This window comes from Castor canadensis, chromosome 18 (genome assembly GCF_047511655.1).
Source record: "Castor canadensis chromosome 18, mCasCan1.hap1v2, whole genome shotgun sequence".
In the NCBI taxonomy this organism is placed as follows: Eukaryota; Metazoa; Chordata; class Mammalia; order Rodentia; family Castoridae; genus Castor; species Castor canadensis.
In genome coordinates, this window is record NC_133403.1 from 25,819,525 (window position 1) to 25,840,449 (window position 20,925).

Below are 20,925 nucleotides of genomic sequence, written 5' to 3' on the forward strand. Positions count from 1 at the left end.
CCTTTCTATAGTGTCCATGTTTCTCCCTCATGTCAAGAATTACTCTATCATTTATTTCTTTCCTTTCGCTTAGTGATCATATTATTAGTTGTGAATATACTATCTTTAAAATATATATGTTTCAAGCTTGCAAGTAAATGTCACTAATGATTTTGTAAAATTGCTTAATATAAATAAGGGAGAGGCAGCTCTTATGCATTTTCCATAATGTGATCCAGAGCATGTTTTCCATGAAAAATAATAAGGCATTTATTTTTGTCTTAAGAGAAACTGGATCAACTACACAGCCAGACTCCACGATTTTCCACTCTCTTGGGGTCTGCCAGACTCAGATTTATTCTGCATGTCTCTTTTTTTTAATAAATCTGCACACTTACATTTTGTGCCTTACTTCCTACCACTTTCCCCACACGATGATAAAAGAAAAATGATTCGAAGATATAAAACTATCACCATATAAATGGGAGAAATTCAAGAGCATCTCTTCGTGGTTACTGGGAAACTTTTACTAACATGGTAAAATATGGGCAAAATTTTTTCAATTTGTAGCAACAGAGATTTAAAGAATGCTCCCTTCATGATGCAGGAAAATAAACATTTGCTTTGGCAAGTATTTGCCTTAACTTGAAATGAGAATGATGCAATGGATTCATTAAGGGAGGGAGAACAATAAATGATTTTCTCCCTACTACAGATGTTTGCATATTACGAGAAGGTCTTTAAAATAAGAGCTTTAAGCACTAACAAGTTATGTGGAGTTATACATAATATGATTCTGGGAATCCTCACTGACTTAAAATAATTGGAATCTGTAGTATAAAATGTGAGTGCATTGATTTAAAAATGTTTAACTCATTCTTGGCTTCTACAAGAGATATTGAAATACATGTTATATTACCATGTTACAAAGCTTTGAAAATAATCAGCATAAAATTCATCAGAATAAAAATCCTAATATCAGAAGAAACAGCCATTAAATACATGTTTGTTGAATGTTTGTGGAAACCAAGACCTAAAAGTTTTATAAGTTTTTTTTTGATAAATCTTGGGAGAACAAATGAGAGTAGCTGGAACACAAACAGAATCTTAAGAATTTGTAGAGTAAAATAAAACTAGCATTGAAACAAGAGAGAAATGAAAATAAGGGAAAATTAGGTCACAGCTAAATTGACAGTAATCAGACAAGGACTATATCGTTATTCATTATTCTCTCAATAATCAAATAAAAACTATCATTAAATGTGCTTGCAGGCTAAAATGTGTTTTGGAATATTAAAGAGCATGCACATTATTTCAGGAATTGGCAGTAAGATAATGAAAAATCATGTGAAATGGGAATAGATCAGGAGAATTTCCTTAGAATTTGGGAATGGGGTTTGCCATGTAAGATGTAGCAAGAGAAGAATGAGTCATAGGAAAAGAATAATGCCTCATTGGACACTCTGTATAGATAACTTTATTTTACTTACTCTGATAATTTGGTTTTATTCTTTTTTGGAATTCTTAGTCATTAAATCTTCAATGATTTTCCAAAAGAGGGTTAGAAACTTCCCCGTATCTTTAAATGTCCCTCTGTAAGTTATCATTCAGCCTAAAGCCTCAGTAAAATATTGTTTAATTCTTCCAATAATATTTGAAGTGCGCTTCTGTGTCAAGACCTTTAGCAAGGAGTGTGTGCATGTGTGTGTGTGTATGTGTGTGCGTGTGTGTGTGTGTGTGCATGAAGAGACAATAGATACTATCTATTCTGCCACAGAAGTTTGAAATGAATAGCAGAGATATTTACTAATCAAATAATAGCAGAAATGTATGAACTTGTAACCGCAGATTTATTGTAAAGTAAGTGTATATCATACATTGAAGTCCAATATTAGGAAAATCCAAACTCAGCAGGATGGCTGTTGGAATGCTTTGTTGAGAATGTGACATTTGGTGCCATATTCAGCAGGTAGATGAGTATGAATTAGATAAGAAAATGCAGATAGAGAATAAAACTCCTGATAAAGACAAGCATATCTGTCTAATGGGAAGACAGAGATAAAACAGAATACTGAACAAAAGTTAATATAAGGAATTCTTGACTATAATAAATATTGGACTACTGAGTGACTGGTTAGTAAGAAGTAAATAAAACTTCAACAAGTCGTGAATGGAAGTTAAAATTGGCAGACACTATCCTGGTAGCAGAGGTGGGCACCCATGTAATGTCCCACTTCTCTCCAAGTGCAAGAGAGAGGATTTGTCAGAAAAGACACTGCTTTTGTTGGAGGGCAGAAAAGTAGCTGACATGCTCCAGTGGGAACGTGCTAAAATTCTTTTTCCCAGAGTCTCAAGGAAAGTTGATTCCTAGAATGTGTTTCTTAGGAAGAATTTCTCTACAAAACCAGCATCAGAGCTAATCTGTTGGCCCTGAGCTGCTCAATTCTACAAACTGCAAGAACGTTGTACGAGGAAAGCCATATGTACTGCAGTGCTTAGCACTAGAGAAGACATCCATGCTGCAGAGGCTGGTCCCTGGGAAGTCCTCCCTACAGCACCTTGCCAGGACGAGTGTGTCAGATCACAAAGAAAAGGTCTTTCTTTTTGCAAAGTCTTTTTAGTATCCTCTACTGATAAAACTTACAAGTATGCCAGATGGCTAAGGAAAAATAGTGCCTACCTCCAATCCTGACATGGTCAGTGAAGTATAGATTTCATTTTGACAGACAATAAATTAATAACTGTTCAAGGAACTGATTGTGTAGAAGGAGGTTCTAGGCTGGTAAAACAAAACAGATTTGAGGAAATCCCTCAAGAATTTGTAGAACTTTTTGAGGGAGATGTAGTTGTGGGTGCAGTGGAGCTTTGTTCTGGACACCCCTCCTCCTGACTCACCACTGTTCACTCCTGTCGAGGGACAAGTAGGTCAGGAAGCTACACTTTAGCCATGGCTTTTAAAGATACTTCAAAAACCCCCATGGAGATGGAGGTGGCAATTCACCGAATTTAAATCACCTTCACCAGCTACAATGTGAAGACTTTGGAGAAGGTGGGTGCTGACTAGATCAGAGGCACCAAGGAAAACAACCTCAAAGTGACAGGACCGGTCTGCATGCTGACCAAGACTTTGAGAATCACTACAAGAAAAACACCTTGTGGTGAAGGTTCTAAGACATGGGATAGGTTCCAGATGAGAATCCACAGCAACACATTGACCTGCACAGCCCTTCTGAGATTGTTAAACAGTTTATTTTCATCATGACTGAGCCAGGAGTGGAGGTTGAAGTCACCACTGCAGATGCCTAAGTCAAGTATTTTACTAAATTTAATGAACTGACTTATAAATTGTTTTTGAAAAAGAGTTAGTAAAAGTTATTCTCCTAATGGGTTTTTGTTTGAATATAATTTAATGTTTCTTAAATATAGAAATGTGTTCACATATTAAAACAGAAATACACAAGATTCAGAATATTGGGTATATGGCCTGGGTTGTATGACTACCTAACAAATCTCTCTGAACTTCAGACTCTTTATAAAATGAACTCTCTGAATTTAATAATATCTGAGGCTCCTCTGTAGTTGTTATAGTATCTGATAATTAATGCAAACAAGAACTTGAATGAGCATCACTAATATGCACACGGTTTTAAGAAAAAATATCCTCAATATTCAAAACCTACAGATAGCACTACTCTAGCATATATGGTTTATTAAATAGCACTGACATAAATAGTAACAAGTATGTACTAATATATTTTCAATAATATTTACTACAACCCTCAATATGCTGTAAGTATTTCCCTACTGTCTGTGAACAAGGAGTGCAGTCTTGGAGGTTTCCACAACCCTCTCAGCATGTCCTAGAGTCAGAAATCTCCCCATAGAAAAGACTGATGATACCCTCACCGATGGACACCAGGTAACATAGTGTGACAAGTATTTTAAGTAACTGTTACTGAATACAAAGCAGTACATTAGGATAAGAAGGACCCAAAGTTGCAGAGAGTATATTAGAATAGTCAACTCAACATAAAAAGGATAATTTAACCCAAAATATTATCTCAAAATAACTTTAGTTAAGTCAGAGAAGTATTTGTTATAGTGTGAAAGGGAAATCCATTACGTTCCTTTGACTTCATGATTTCAAACAATGGCACCTTCCAATACCGGGTAATATGGAGATGAAAATTAGCATTAAAAATATTGTCAGTTTGTAAACTTACCTTAGTGATATTTTTAAAACATCCAGTTAACAAGGGGATGATGAATCTTAACAATAGTTTAATGTTCTTTTCCTGAAATACTGCTTCACATGCATATGCTGATAGGGATGGTGACACTTAGTTAAATTTAAAGGTGATCCCTTATGCAACTCATGAATTTCTTAAAAAGCCCTGTTCAATACAGCTCTTTTCAATCACAGATTTTTTTCCCCTCAAACCTCGTTATTTTTGTGTTTTCAAGTGACATAGGAGGATGGTGCCAATCCACCAAAATAAGCACCATTTTCCATGAATTTCTGGCTCATAAAGTAGGGTTTGGACAGCGTACCAGAAATCATTTTCAATAGATTTTATGTCTAGATTTGCAACATACAAGATGTGAATCCTTGTGTGTTTGTTGTATCTTTCAGAGAAACAAAAGTGAAAGGAGAGTTTTCTGTATAGCAGTACCAGTGATTAATGCTAGCTGTTTTCCAGGTAGCTGCTTGTGTTGTCCATTTAATTAACTTAAACTTGTCCTTTCCTTTATTGCTTTGGTAAATGGTAACATTGCAAGTGACCTAGATGTTTTACTTACATCATTCGGGTTTTGGAGTACACTGTTTCAAACTAATGCAAAGAATTAACAAGTCTCTTGTGAAGATTTTTGTAGTAACTTTTATTTCATACCTTACTTTGACAATATCTTTTTTGATACCCCTCATACTTTTTCTATGTTCAATCCAATTTAGATAATCATACAAAAATCAAAAATAATTCCAATTATTTTCCAATAATTGCATAAATAGTCTACTGTGTCTGCAGGTGCATCTTGAGTTCACTTATTTGATGTGGCTGCAAAGGTTTTCTTAGGGACATGTTAGATTTTCAAAGTCATCACTCCATTAAATTCTATGGAGAAAATATATCTTGAATAAACAGAACATAAACGAGAAGAGGAGTTTTAGCAAACAGAGCATCACTTACTGATTACCAATACCACAGTAGAGCTCCAATTAAAGGGAAGCTAGCAAAGATCATCAAGGCATCAACCACCAAAATCAGAAGTTCATTTACTTCCACCTGATGCACCTATTAGAGTTTCAAAGAAAAACATCATAGCCAAGGGTTAGATGTAAGAATGATTTTATTCAAATATAGAACAAAGAAAGCAATGCCATTTCCACAAGTATGCATAGGTCCCCTACAGCTAGTGTTCCCATTTCCATTCTAATCTGGGGGGTTGGTAATCATGGGAAGGGGGAGGATATACGGAAAGGTTGTAAGAGGGTGAATATGGTACAAATATCGAATAAACAGCTTCAGCAATGTAGCAGGATACAGAAATCAAGTTACAAAATTCAGTAGCCTTTCTATACACCAATGATGAAAAAATTGAGAAAAGCAATTTCATTTAGATTGCCTCCAAAAAAATTAAATACCTAGGAATAAACTTAAAGATAAAAATGACCTCTGCAAGGAGAATTACAAACTACTGAAGAAAGAGAAGAATGACATCTAGGAATTCTACAAAATATGGAAAGATCTCCCATACTCATGAACTGGCAATCAACGTAGCAAAAATGTCTATAATACCAAAATAAACAGAGGAATACATACACATATGGATGCATAAATATACACATAAATGGATTTATTCACATATATATGTTTTTATTGATAGTCCTATGTATGTATTTATGTTTTCCTTCATTTATGTATTAATTTATGCATTCTTTCATTCATTTATGTTATGTGTTTATTTAGATATTCAAGTATTTATAAATCCATTCATTTATGTATTTTCTCATTTGCATATTTGTGTATTTATTGATGTGTGTATGTATTATTGTTTGGTTATGTGTGTGTGAGTGTTTGTGAGTGAGTTTGTGAGTGTGTATGTCTCTGTGTGAGAGAATGTGTATATGTGTGAGTGTGTGCATGTGTATGAGTGTATGAGTGTTAGAGTATGTGGGTTTATGTGTGTGTGAGTGTGTGTGTGTGAGTATATATGTGTGTGAGTGTGTGAATTTTGTGTACGTTTGATGGTGTATGAGTTTGAGTATATATGTGTGGGGGTGATTGTGTAACAGTGAAAGTGGGTGTGTATGTGTGTGAGTTGGTGTATGTTTGTGTGAGGGTGTGGGAGTATATGTTTGGGAGTATATATGTGTGTGAGTATATATGTGTGGGGGTGATTGTGTCAGTCTGAAAGTGGGTGTGTATGTGTGTGAGTTGGTGTATGTTTGTGAGAGTATATGTGTGAGTACATATGTGTGTGTGAGTATATATGTGTGTGTATCTGTGTGTGTGAGTGTGTTTGTATTCGTGTATGTATGTATGTGTGTGAGTTTGTGTATGTCTGCATGTGAGGTGTATGTGTGTGTGCATGTGTGTGAGTGTGGGGGGGTGTCTGTATGAGAGAGTGTGTGTGTGAGTGTGAATGTGAATTGTGCACTTTCCAGTTTTTACCCATGTATTATAGGCAGCACAATGCCCCTGATCTCTGTACTGATTATCTAGGTAAGCAGATATGAGCTTGTAGAGTCCAGCTGGAAGAAAGAAAAGGAAAATAAGAAAACCTGCTTCCAGGTGTACTCAGAACTCAAACTCAGTACCTTCCACTCCCAGGCCAGTGAAGTTTGGCATTAGCTACCTCACTAGCTGCTTCCTACTGGAGGTTTTGCCCCTCTATATTCCTTTTATCCCCAAGGCCTGTCAGGGAGAAGAAACCAGGAATGAAGGAAGCTGGCCAGTGCAATTCCTAATTTTTTGAAGGATTCTGGGCCATCAAAAAATATAAATACATGGATGAATCAATAAATACATAAGTGAATACATAAGTACATAAATGAATAAATAAATGGCTGAATAAATGAATACGGAAATAAACACATACATCCATCACTAACACCTAAGGCTAGAACTGCACTGGACAGCTTGCTTCATTCCCTCCTTTCTTTTCAGTAGAGGGTCTGCACCTGCTCCTGAGACTGAATCAAAGCTCCATGTTCCTGAGCACCACGTGCTGGTCCTGAGCATCCCTCCAGGGAGATTTGGGTTAGGGCTCACTCACACTGATGTCCTCACAATGTGTCTTCAACAGTAATACATGGCTGTATACTTAGCTCTCTAGCTGATTATTTGCAGATTCAGCATGTTCTTGTCATCTCTGGAAATGGTGAAAAGACTCATTGTATTCTGTGATGTGACTCTTAGTTTTGTTTCTAATGCATGCAACCCATTCCAGCCCCTACCCTGGAGCCCGTTGAGCCCACTTCATGAGCTAATTGCTGAAGATGAATCCAGAGGCTGCCAAGGAGAGACTCAGGGATCCCACAGGCTGCACCAAGCCTTCCCCAGGCTCTACCAGCTGTTCTTCACATTGGACACTTGCAATGACAGAGAATCCTGGTCAGGAAACAGTCACACATACGAACTGTTCCTCTCACTCATGTCTACATACATACACTTAGTATCCCTTTTCTACACAAATCAGTTTTAAAAATAGTCACAAGGAAAACCCAGCTCAGCCCCAAGTCCAGGAAGAGTGGTCTGTATCCAGTGCTGATCACTGAATGGGATCAGCTGGGAATCTAGAGCTGGGCTTCTTTCCCTCAAGTGCAGGGTCAGTGCTGGGCTGGTTTTATGAGGAGAGGGAGAATCTATTTGAAGGTCCTCCTGCTATATATCAGTCTCAGGGTAGAAATCTCAAAAAGGTCAAGAACCAGAGCAGATGTGAGAGTGCTGGGGCAATTTGACATTAATGATAGCATAGAAAATATATGATATACCTGCCACCTGTGCTGATGTTCAACTCTAATCCTAGTTAATAGCATAGTAAGGTATTTGGCTCAATTTTGAGGCCATCTTGGGATACACTTTCAAAAAATATAATTTCTCATTATGTTTTTCTGCCTTGTAGGGTATTTTGTATCTCTCAATAGTTTATCAATCCTTCATTGTATTTAAATTTGTGAATGTTCACAAGCATCCACTGCAGTGTTATGTCACATTCTTTGTACTCATGTGGAAGTACATGATAATTTTGTGTACATTACAAGAATTAAGATCTTAAAAATCCATCCCCTGTACCTGGCCTGCTCTCCTCAAGACTGGATCCAGTAGATCTCTGAAGTGGCGCTGGAGGAACTTGGTTGATGATGTTTGCTGAACACCCTCCCATGATGAGAGTGTGACTAGTGCAGGGAACAAACTCAGGGTTGTCTTAGTCCATTTCTCACTCCAACATTGCTGGTATTATAAAATACTCCAGAGTGGGCAACTTACAAATAATGCACGTTTGCTTTTCCTATATCTAGAGGCAGAGGTGTCCAAGAACCTAGGTGTCCAAGAACAAGGCAATGGTCAATGTGTTGTATGATCAGGGTGGGGTCCCTGTTTCCAACAGTGTCTGATTTCTGCATACTGCCATTGCACAAGAGATGCTAACTGGGTTCGTTAATTAAAGGATGGTGACCAGAGATCTAATCACTTTGTGAAGCCTAGATATAGGGACACTAATTATATCTACATGACCACATGTCTCTTGCACTAATTTCCTGCATGAGGCCCCATATCTTAATATTATCATTTCAGCAGTCAAGTTCCAGCACATGAATGGTGAGGGGGCCATGTATTCGAGTCATAAATCTCTCCATGCAAATCATGTCCACTTTTAATACTAAAAGTGTACTCCATCATAAAAGCCTCCAGGATTTTAACTATTCCAGCATCAGTTTTAAAGTGCAAGTCCAATGTCTACTGCAAACATAATCTGAATCAGATACCTGTGTGAGACTCCAGGTATGAGGAACATGTGAAAGCAAAATAATTAGGTACTTCCAAAATATGGTAGTATGACTGAAAAAGAGAAGACATTCACACTGAAGAAGAGAATATCAAAAAGAAGAAATGGGTTAAAAAATCACAAGAAAATCCCCAAACCACAGTGCTCAGTTATGCACTCTTAATGTTGATGAATAATCCTCTGTGACTTGACATACTGCCTCTACACAGTCTGCAGTGATGGTTGGGCCTACAAGGCCCCAGAAGCCCCATCTTATTGCTTTCCTGGATACTGTCTACACAAGAGAACTCATGCATATGAGCTGGGTAATTCCAGCAATCTCAAGTGGATTAGCATGCTACTGGCGCTAAATACCTGAAGTAGAAGGAACAGAACCACCCCTAAGGGTCAATTATGCATTGCTTCAGTGTGTGCTCTGTTCTGTGTCTCCTCTTCTTTCGTTCTCTGCCCATCTCTGATACTCTGTGGACATCCTTTGAAAGCTGGGTGGAGGCTGCCATAACCATACAGCTCTTGGAACCAGAGTGAGAGTCCTGGGAGCAAAAACAGCACGGAGGCTGTGACAGGCAGAGTCAAACCAAGAGCAGCAGAGCAGGAGGATGTAAGATACAGATGCCATGAAATGAACATGATGTGGTGAATGGAGCCTCAAGACTGCTTTCCTTATTCAGCAATGTTGCCATAAATACTGAGTTAGACATGGGAACCTTGAACCCTCCTTCAGTAAGATGGAACACTCCATTAACTCTGAGAGTGTGTGAATACTTCCTTATTTTTCTGAGACAAGTTTTTAGTTCATTGCCCAGTCAGGCATCAATCTTTTGATTCTCCTTCCTTGGACTCTCCATTAGCCTGGACTCAGGTGCATGCTCTCTTAATGGATGAAATGACTAATGTCTGATGATAAAATGAGAGGGGAAAAATAATTCTGAAATTTTCAAGAAATTGAAATATAGTAAATATGTAATCAATTATCACATCTTTAGTTCTTACATACACTAATGATAAGCTTAATATTGTGGGTAATAATGATTGATCAAGCTGGATTAAAATATAGATGTCAAGTATATATTTCATATGCATTTTATTAGTGTGCATTAATTATCCAAAAGCTTACACCATAGGATTTCAAAAGGCATGAATTTTACATTGCTCATATTAACCCCACTATTGTTCTTTACATTTATGCATAAAATTTCCTTTAAATATAAACTGAAAAGTTAAAAAAAGAAGGAAAATATATTCCAAGATGAGAGAGGCTACTTTGGCCATACTGATTTCAGACAAAGAAGATATAAAAATGGAGACTGTTAGCAATCAAGAATCTGCTTGAGTAGGATATGTTACCTCGCCAAAGTTCACAGGTGATGAATAGTAGAGAAATATAAGTAAAAATATATTGACCTGAAGTCAACCATCAGGCTCAGTCCTCACTATCTGCATACTATTCACCTCAAGACAGTAGGATACACAGGATTCACCACTCACAGAGGTGCAGCAAGGCCAAGACCTAATGTAACATCGTGTCCTGAGAACACCTTGGAGCCAGAATGGGGTGTTAATTGAGAACTGATGAGCTTGTGATAAAGTCTGGAGTTTAGTAAACAGAAATATACAAATCAAAGTGTGAAAGTACCTTGTCACATCTTCATGTAATAATAAGTTACCATGAAAGGAAATGTGAGGATGGATGTTTGGAAAACAGGTGGAAAATGTAAAGGGATGGATAATAAACACAGTATTGAAGAAGCAGATTTATGACTGAAAAAGTGAAATCTACAAAACATTTAAAGAAGAAAAAACTCCAACACCAAAACTGTTTCAAAAATTGAAAACAAAGGAAACAGCAAACTCATTAGATAAGGCAATATTGTCCTGACAGGAAAACCAAGAAAGAACACAGATGACAACTACAGGACAGTAATATTATAATAAAACACTAATACAATGATTGCATAACCACACTAAAGTATTACCTGTTATGCTGATGTGGGATTTATCCCATTGATGCATGATTAGCTCATCATATACAAGTCAATAATTAAAACACATCACAACAGAAGGAAGAGAAAAACTCATATGGCCATTTCCATAGATATATGACAGTCATTCAATGAGATTTAGCACTGTTTTATGACTATAGCTCTCAACAAATTAGTTAGAGAAAATATATCAGTCTGCTCTTCATGATTGTAACAAAATATGTGACCCAGTCTCCTTATGAGAACTTTGTGTTCCTCAAATTTTGTGCGGTTCAAACACCAAACGGACTAGCAATCCTTTCTGCCTTTATGCCCAGTGGACCTGACTCTCCATAGTCACTTCCTTAGAAGCAAGTTGTGTGTCATATTTAACATGTCAGTATTCCATACTGTGGAAGATAAACTTCACATTTGTAAGTAAGATTTTAGAGTAGTTAGCCCTCTTATATTTTGTCAAGGACAAATTTTACAAAGTATAAAGTTTATGTAATATTTATAAATTATAAATTTTATTGCTATTAAAAGAAAATTAAATAATGTTTACAGGCTGCTAGAAAAAGAAAAAATATATAGATTAATTGGCACACAGCTGTGTCACTTCTATTTCCTGTGAAATTATCTTTTTTTTTCTTTTATTATTCATACGTGCATACAAGGCTTGCGTCATTTTTCCCCCCTGCCCCCACCCCCTCCCTTACCACCCACTCTGCCCCCTCCCTCTCCCCCCACCCCTCAATACCCAGCAGCAACTATTTTGCCCTTATTTCTAATTTTGTTGTAGAGAGAGTATAAGCAATAATAGGAAGGAACAATGGTTTTTGCTGGTTGAGATAAGGATAGCTATACAGGGCATTGACTCACATTGATTTCCTGTGCATGTGTGTTACCTTCTATGTTAATTCTCTTTTATCTAATCTTTTCTCTAGTTCCTGGTCCCCTTATCCTATTGGCCTCAGTTGCTTTTAAGGTATCTGCTTTAGTTTCTCTGCGTTAAGGGCAACAAATGCTAGCTAATTTTTTAGGTGTCTTACCTATCCTCACCCCTCCCTTGTGTGCTCTCGCTTTTATCATGTGCTCATAGTCCAATCCTATTGTTGTGTTTGCCCTTGATCTAATGTCCACATATGAGGGCGAACATACAATTTTTGGTCTTTTGGGCCTGTGAAATTATCTTGATGCAAAACCATTCCTATGGCACTATATTAAGCTCCATTTCAAGTATAACATATGTGTAAATTATCTAAACACTCAGTGTCTGTGTGTCTGTTCATAGAAGTCTCTTCAGAACAATCATTATATAGGTTACACAAAAGGTGATATAAGTAAGCAGAAACAACCTGTATCCTCTGACCAACATGCTCAGTCCAGCCATCCCCTCCAAGTCCCCTGACACAGAGGTATCTCCCTCCAAATATCTCTCCTCAGAGGAGAAGGAGACTTGGAAATCCTTATGGAGGACTCTCAGTGGGACATGGGAGCAGTGACCCACAGGTATTTCTGTTTTGAAGGGCTGACCTGTATTTTGCATAGGTAAAAGAAGGTAAATTCTGTTCCTTTGATGGGAGACACCTTAGGGTAAATGGGTCCCATATCAGATATGTTGACTGTTGGTTGACTTGTTTCAACAATGTCTAGGACAGATCTGTTCCACTTTTTATAGTACAGTATTTGCTTATTTGTTTGCTATAGGAAAGCTAAGCACCACAGTGATTCATTGGTATTTGCTCCACAAAATATTTCATGAAAATCCAGCAAATAAGACAGGGTGGTCATAACATTAATGTTAATAGTGAAACAACTTTAAGTTGTCATACTAAATGTGGAATTAGCAGACTGTGGGGCCACACATTGGCACCTGTACTTAGGACACTGAGGAGTGATGATAAGGAGTTACAATCACCCTGTCAAATTACAATATACTTTATTCCATAATGAAGAAAGTAATAATTGTAACTTCACTATTATTCTGTTTAATGAAGGGCATTTTCTTACACACTTCTGGGGAGCTAATTGAATAATGGTAATTTAAGGATAGGAAGATGGCTAATGATATTTTCTCACTCTAAAATTTAATATTCTTATATGTATGTTTCTAGGATTTATACACATAAGAAGAAATCACATAATATTTCCTTACTTGCACATTATTGAAGACAGAAGTAATTATTTCAAAAAAGGAAAATAAAGAAAAGGGAAGTGTGGCACATGCTAAGTATTCAAACTGGCCTTCTCTTAGCCGAAGGGGGACCTTGAACAAATCCTTCATTCACAGGGGAAATGAAAGACAGAAGACAAAATGTGAGGGACAACAGTGGGAAACTCACCCTCAAATAGTTAAAGGACTCTGTCGCTTTAATCCAATTGTGCCTCTACCTTCCTTTGTTAATTCTGTAAAACTTCTGGACTAGAGCTTTCCTCAACTGCTCCTCAGCCAGAAGAAGAAACAATTTTTAAGTGGCTATACACAGATTACTCACTACATGGAGAGAAAAGTGTCTGGGTCCCAGTATTTTGAGCATTTCTTCTAATTCATGCAGTGCATTCTGATAACCTGCACTGAAACTTCTCCTTCCCTCATGGCACAGTCTCTCCATAATATCTGACAGTTCATAATTTCCCAAATTTAGGTTCACATCGTCTCTGTTCTTTGTGCCATAAATTGTTAAGTTCCTAGATGTTTCTGGACCCCTGCAATTTACAGGTTGAATGTAGTCTTGTCTCTGTGGTACTAAAGGATAGGAAAACCTGGTCTATTTTTTAACATACTCTATGATCTAAAGGCCTGGATAGGTCTTTACAAATGGTAGAGACATGGACAGACACCATCTCCTTAGCTTTAGTGCCTGAAGTTTGATTTTTCACCTTCTCCATTTCTAGCCTCTGTTCCTGTTCTTTTCTCTATCAGTCTGGTGAATGGTCCTTGGGTTCTGATAATCTGGGGGGTGGGGAAGTGTACTCTCATTCCTGGTTGCCTTTCTGTTTCTTTGTGTTCAGAGGCATTGAGACCATGGCCCTAGCCCAGCATTTGATAGGACACCTCTTACTTTTTGTAGTGTGTGCAAAGGCTCTGCAGCCCTGTACCCATAGGTGAAAAAGAAGAGATATTAACGAACCACAAAAAATCTAGAAAACTCTCAAATGTAAATAAAAAAGAGATTTTCAAATATTACTCTCATATTCTATTTAGGCAAGATCCAATCATGTTTGGCCAATTTACTGTTAGATTTTTAAATGATAATATGATCTTCTAATAACCTTGTTGGAAACGATATAGAAAGGAGATTTGCAGGATAAAAATGCAATATTAAGCTAGAGTTCACAAATAAGACAAAATGATTCTTAAATAAGATCCTTCATAGCAGGAGAGTTTGCTCCTCAGAGTGTCTATATGTTTCTGTCTCCTTGTGAGGAGTTTCCAAGAAGGGACTTCAGAGATGGGAAGGAAGAGTTGATTACAGAGGTAATCATCTATGACCTAACCCAAACTCAATTTCATGGCACTTTAGTTCCAACTATACTCAAGCCTCCACTCACTCAGATCTTCCTCTTCTGTTGGGGGAACCCTAGGCCTGACAGGTTTCCTCTTCTGCTTTTTCACATTCATAGCTGTAGAGAATCTGTGGGGCTCAGTCTTATGTTAAAAACATGCTACCTGCTTTGTCTACTGGTAGTCACCTCAGTCTTCCTAATTCGTGACTTGGGATTTCCTGAAACACAAGAAAAAATACATGTTCAAATGAAATGAACACATCCAATAATCTTATTCCAATCAGATTGGATCTCATAATCTCTCAGAGGGAAAACTATGTAACTGGTTGCCTATCATTTTTAACCACTTGAAGATTTAAGTGTGCTTCCAAGCTTTATGAAAATGAAGTTAGTAGGAAAAACAGGAAACAGAAAACTGAAAACAAAAGTAACATTTAATAAAGGGTCAATAAAAAAATGCAAAAACACCAAAGCAATGTAGGTTTCCTTGGTATTTGATTTTGATGGTACTGGAGTTTGAACTCATGGCCTTGTGCTTGCTACCATATTTCTAGTCAATCAACCATATTCCTTCACTTAATATCCTTTGTGTTCCATACCACTCTCACAAGTACCCCATTCTGTGTGCACAGATTGTTGATATCTCCATGTGGCTAATAGGATTATTACAGTTTATGTGTTTCTAGATGCAACGTGGTCCTTTTACTTCACATTTGCATGATCAATTTTGTGTACTAATTTTTGCTGATTTGGGATGCCTGAAATGAAATGATTGGAAAAATTTGATTTTACTTATATTTTAAAAAGTAGAGACAGAGTGAAAAGTTAATAATTCATATGTTAATTTTTCTTTGAGAAAATTTCAAGCTGGGGATATGGCTCAAGTAGTCAAGTGACTGCCTCCTTAGCACAAGATCCTAAGTTCAAACCCCAGTATCATCAAAAAAGAAGAAAGTAACTTGACATTATTTTATGTTTTTCTTTGATTTACATTTAATTGCTTGGTTTATATTTATTCTACAGTTCTTTTTTTCTTACTAAACACATATTAATATAGACTGGATGTAGATTTAAATTTGTTCAAGTAAAAGTAGTAAACAAGCAGTCACACAACATTCCATCTGAGAGATTATGAGATCCAACATGACTGAATGTAAATGATTGGATTAGGCAATGTGTGTAATCATGTTACTCTGATAGGACTGCATAAAAAGGTTTAGGTGACGACTTTGCTCATTTCCCTTTCCACCAGCATCATGGAAGCTGCATCAAATCTAGGAACTGTATCAAATCAAATCTAGAATTCATCTGCTCAAAACTTGCTAACAGAAAGAAGACAAGTGAATTTAAGTTTGAACACTTTTTCCAATTTGTTGTTCAGAACCCTGTTCAGACAGAAATACAGTAGGAGGAGTATGGTGATATGCAGGTTTAGGTGCTGGAAGGAAGATTATTTTATTTTACACAAGCATGGGGGTACAAGGCTGAAATCCCAGCTCTCAGGAGGATGTAGCAGGTGTATGTGAAGTTTAACTCTTAGTGGGCTACATAGAGAAAATAAAACCTTGGAGTACATACTTACACCCTATTATAAGAAAAAAGCAGCAATACTAAAGACCCAAGTTAGAATATATAGCTCAGATTTGGAGTCATTGCCTAATATAAACAAAGTCCTTGGTTCCACCCCTATATTTAATAAAGAAAGTGGATGATTTAATTGTAAATAATCTATCTACAGAGCCTGAAAAAGGCATTCTAAGCCTTACTTATTTTCTTTTAACTTTTCATTTTTCAGCTCTAGAAGTTATGGTTTGGATTGCAAATTATTTTAATATTTCCTTAAAAATGTATGTATTAAATTTCTGTCATTTGCATTAAAGCTGTAGAACAATGGTGTTTGATTAAGGAGTTAGGGAGAGTAATAGATAGTGTTGAACTGACCAAAGTATAAACAAAGCAGGAAGCACTGAGAACCCCTTTGAAACTAGATTTATAAATTAATAATAAATTATAAGGTGTAAAATAGATACAGAATCCTGGAAGAAGTATTTGTGGAAGAGGGAATGATGAAGGAGGAGATTAAAGTGAGGGAATATGGTTGGTGGACTTCATACACTTTTAAGAAAGAGAACAAGGAAACCACTTACAATTGCTTGAAGTGGAGCAGGAAGGGGTCCAGGTGGAGAGAACATGGGGGAAATCTATGCAATGTAAAATGTAAGCACATTTGGAACTGTCACGATGAATCCCCCACATACAACAAATACATCCTAAATTTAAAAGGTACCAATAGAAGTACCAATCTTCTATTTTACCAATAGAAGTACCAATCCGAATACTAATCTCGTCTGAAGATGTACTACACTCATGAGCTGTCCCATCACTAGGCCTAAAAACAGACGCCATCCCGGGGTACCTCAACCAAGCAACCCTCACCCCACACAACCAGGACTTTACTATGGCCAATGCTGCGAAATTTGTGGCTCAAACCACAGTTTCATACCCATCGTATTAGAAATAGTCCCACTCAAATACTTTGAAAACTGATCCTTATCTATACTATAAGTACATTATGAAGCTACTGCAGCATTAACCTTTTAAGTTAAAGACAGAGAGCTAGCTCTCCATAATGATATGCCACAACTCGACACATCCACATGATTTACAACAATCACCTCTATAATTCTCACCCTGTTTATTATCTTCCAATTAAAAGTAAAAACATTTAACTTCTCACCCAACCCTGCACCCAAAAATGTCGAATCTATAAAATAAGAAAACCCTTGAGAAAAAAATTGAATAAAAATCTATTTACCTCTTTCATTACCCCTACTATAATAGGACTCCCTATTGTTACCCTAGTAATCCTCTTCCCAAGTATCATACTCCCAGCTCCAAACTGATTAATTAATAACCAACTAACCTCAATTCAACAATGAGCAGTCAAACTAATCACTAAAAAAATAATAACAATGCATAACTCTAAAGGACGTACCTGATCTTTAATATTAATATCACTTATTATCTTCATTGGATCAACCAACCTACTCGGACTTTTTCCATACTCCTTCACCCCAACAACTCAACTATCAATAAATCTAGGAATAGTTATCCCACTCTGAGCAGGGGCTGTAATTCTAGGATTCCGCCATAAAATAAAATCATCCCTAGCTCACTTCTTACCACAAGGAACCCCAATCCCCTTAATCCCAATACTAGTCATTATTGAAACTATTAGCCTGTTTATCTAACCAATGGCGCTAGCCATTCAACTAATGGCCAACATCACAGCAGGCCACCTATTAATCCACATAATCAGAGGAGCTACACTAGCACTACTAACCATTAACCCAACCACAGCTTTCGTAACATTTATTATTCTAGTCCTCCTCACAATTCTCTAATTCGCGGTAGCCCAAATCCAAGCTTATGTATTTACACTCCTAGTTAGCCTATATCTCCATGACAACACATAATGACCCACCAAGTTCACGCTTACCACATAGTCAACCCAAGTCCATGGCCACTAACAGGAGCATTGTCTGCCCTCCTAATAACATCAGGCCTAGCAATATGATTCCACTTTAACTCTACATTCCTCTTAATACTAGAACTACTCACCAACTCACTAACCATATACCAATGGTGACAGGACGTAGTATGAGAAGGCACATTCCAGGGTCACCACACCCCAGTTGTTCAAAAAGGACTGCGGTATGGAATAGTACTATTTATCATTTCAGAAGTATTCTTCTTCGCTGGATTTTTCTGAGCCTTTTACCACTCAAGCCTTGCCCCAACCCCAGAATTAGGAGGCTGCTGACCACCCACCGGCATTAACCCACTAGACCCCCTAGATGTTCCTCTTCTCAACACATCAGTTCTTCTCTCATCAGGCATATCCATTACCCAAGCTCACCACAGTCTAATGGAAGGAAACAGAAAAAACATAATCCAAGCACTATCAATCACTATCCTACTAGGCATCTACTTTACCCTCCTACAAGCCTCAGAATATTTTGAAACCTCATTCACAATCTCCGATGGCGTCTACAGTTCAACCTTCTTCATAGCAACAGGATTTCACGGCCTACATGTAATTATCGGCTCCACATTCCTACTAGTATGCCTAACTCAACAACTAAAATTCCATTTTACATCAAAACATCATTTTGGCTTCGAGGCCGCAGCCTGATACTGACATTTTTTCGATGTAGTGTGACTATTCCTATACGTCTCCATCTATTGATGAGGCTCATACTCTCTTAGTATTAATTAGTACAGCTGACTTCCAATCAACTAGATTTGGTATAAACCCAAAAGAGAGTAATCAACCTAATCATCCCATTAACCCTAAACTCCCTCCTAGCAACCCTCTTAATCACCATCACGTTCTGAATCCCACAAATCAATATCTACAATGAAAAATCAAACCCCTAGGAATGTGGATTTGACCCCATAGGCTCAGCACGACTCCCATTCTCAATAAAATTTTTCTTAATCACAATCACCTTCCTCTTATTTGACCTTGAAATCGCCCTACTCCTTCCCCTCCCTTGAGCACTGCAAACAAACAACCTCTATCCAGTTATCCTCATAGCACTAGCTCTAATCATCATCCTATCACTGGGACTAGCATACGAATGATCTCAAAAGAGGTTAGAATGAAATGAATATGGTGCTTAGTTTAACACAAAGCAAATGATTTCGACTCATTAGATTATGAATCACTCATAAGCACCAAAATGTCCCCTATCCTAATTAACCTATTGCTAGTCTTCCTAGCATCCCTATTAGGAGCACTAATTTATCGATCACACTTAATATCCTCACTCCTATGCCTAGAGGGTATAATACTATCAATTTTTATCACCACAACCCTAATCAACCTGAACTTCAACATCACCCTATCATTTATATTCCCCATCATCATCTTAGTTTTCGCAGCCTGCAAAGCCGCAGTAGGACTAGCCCTGCTAGTTACAATATCAAACACATATGGAATTGACTATGTACAAAACCTAAACCTCTTACAATGCTAAAAATCATTATACCAACAATCATACTCATCCCCATAACATGATTCTCAAAAAACAATATAATCTGAATTAACTCCACTGCCTACAGCCATGTATACTATGTATAATATGTATTATAATATATATGTATATTATAACATAATATATATATTATATTATATTATAATTATATAATTATATTATATTATATATAATATATAATATATAATATAATATAATATTTATATTATAATATGTATAATATGTATTATACTATGTATAATCAGTATACTATGCCTATTCACCCTAAATCAATCAAATGAAAACAGCCTTAACTTCTCATTATTATTCTCCTTGGACTCCCTCTCCATCCCTCTCTTAATCCTAACAGCCTGATTACTATCACTAATAATTATAGCCAGTCAACAACACATGAACAAAGAACCAGTAGAACGAAAAAAAATGTATATCACTATATTAGTACTACTACAAATCCTATTAATCATAACATTTACATCCACAGAACTAATCTTATTCTACATCCTATTTGACGCCACACTAATTCCCACACTAATTATCATTACATGATGGGGAAACCAAACAGAACGACTTAACACAGGCCTGTACTTCTTATTTTACACACTAATTGGATCCCTACCCCTTTTAGTTGCATTAATCTACTTACAAAACTTGCTAGGATCCCTAAACCTTCACATCCTAAACAACTATTCAGAACAACTAAACCTATCATGATCAAATGACCTGCTATGACTAGCATGTATAATAGCATTTATAGTTAAAATACCATTATATGGACTATACCTATGACTACCTAAAGCCCATGTTGAAGCACCCATTGCTGGCTCCATAGTATTAGCAGCTGTTTACTAAAACTAGGAGGATATGGTATAATACGAATTACCATCCTCTTATCACCCATCACAAACCACATAATATACCCATTCATACTACTCTCACTATGAGGAATAGTAATGACCAGCTCAATTTGTTTATGACAAACGGACCTAAAATCTCTAATCACATGCTCATCAGTCAGCCACATAGCGTTAGTAATCATCGCCATCTTGATCCAATCTCCATGAAGCTTTATAGGAGCTACAGCACTAATAGTAGCCCATGGTCTAACCTCATCAGTCCTATTCTGCCTAGCAAACACAAACTATGAACGAGTACATAGCCAAACCATACTCCTAACTCGAGGCCTGCAAACAATACTCCCACTAATAGCCCTGTGATGACTTACAGCAAGCTTAACCAACCTCGCATTACCCCCAACAATCAACCTGATCGGAGAACTAATAATTATCACCTCCTCATTTTCATGATCCAACTTCACCATCCTCCTTATAGGAGCTAACACACTAATCACAGCCTTATATACCCTATATATACTAACCACAACTCAATGAGGCAAACCTACCTAT

At 37.0% G+C, this 20,925-nt stretch overlaps 1 pseudogene; it reads left to right on the plus strand.

Moving 5' to 3' along the window:
* The first annotated feature begins 2,926 nt into the window (after nucleotides 1–2,926).
* LOC109679484 (small ribosomal subunit protein uS10-like) lies at nucleotides 2,927–3,285 on the plus strand (annotated as a pseudogene).
* The last annotated feature ends 17,640 nt before the right edge of the window (nucleotides 3,286–20,925 follow it).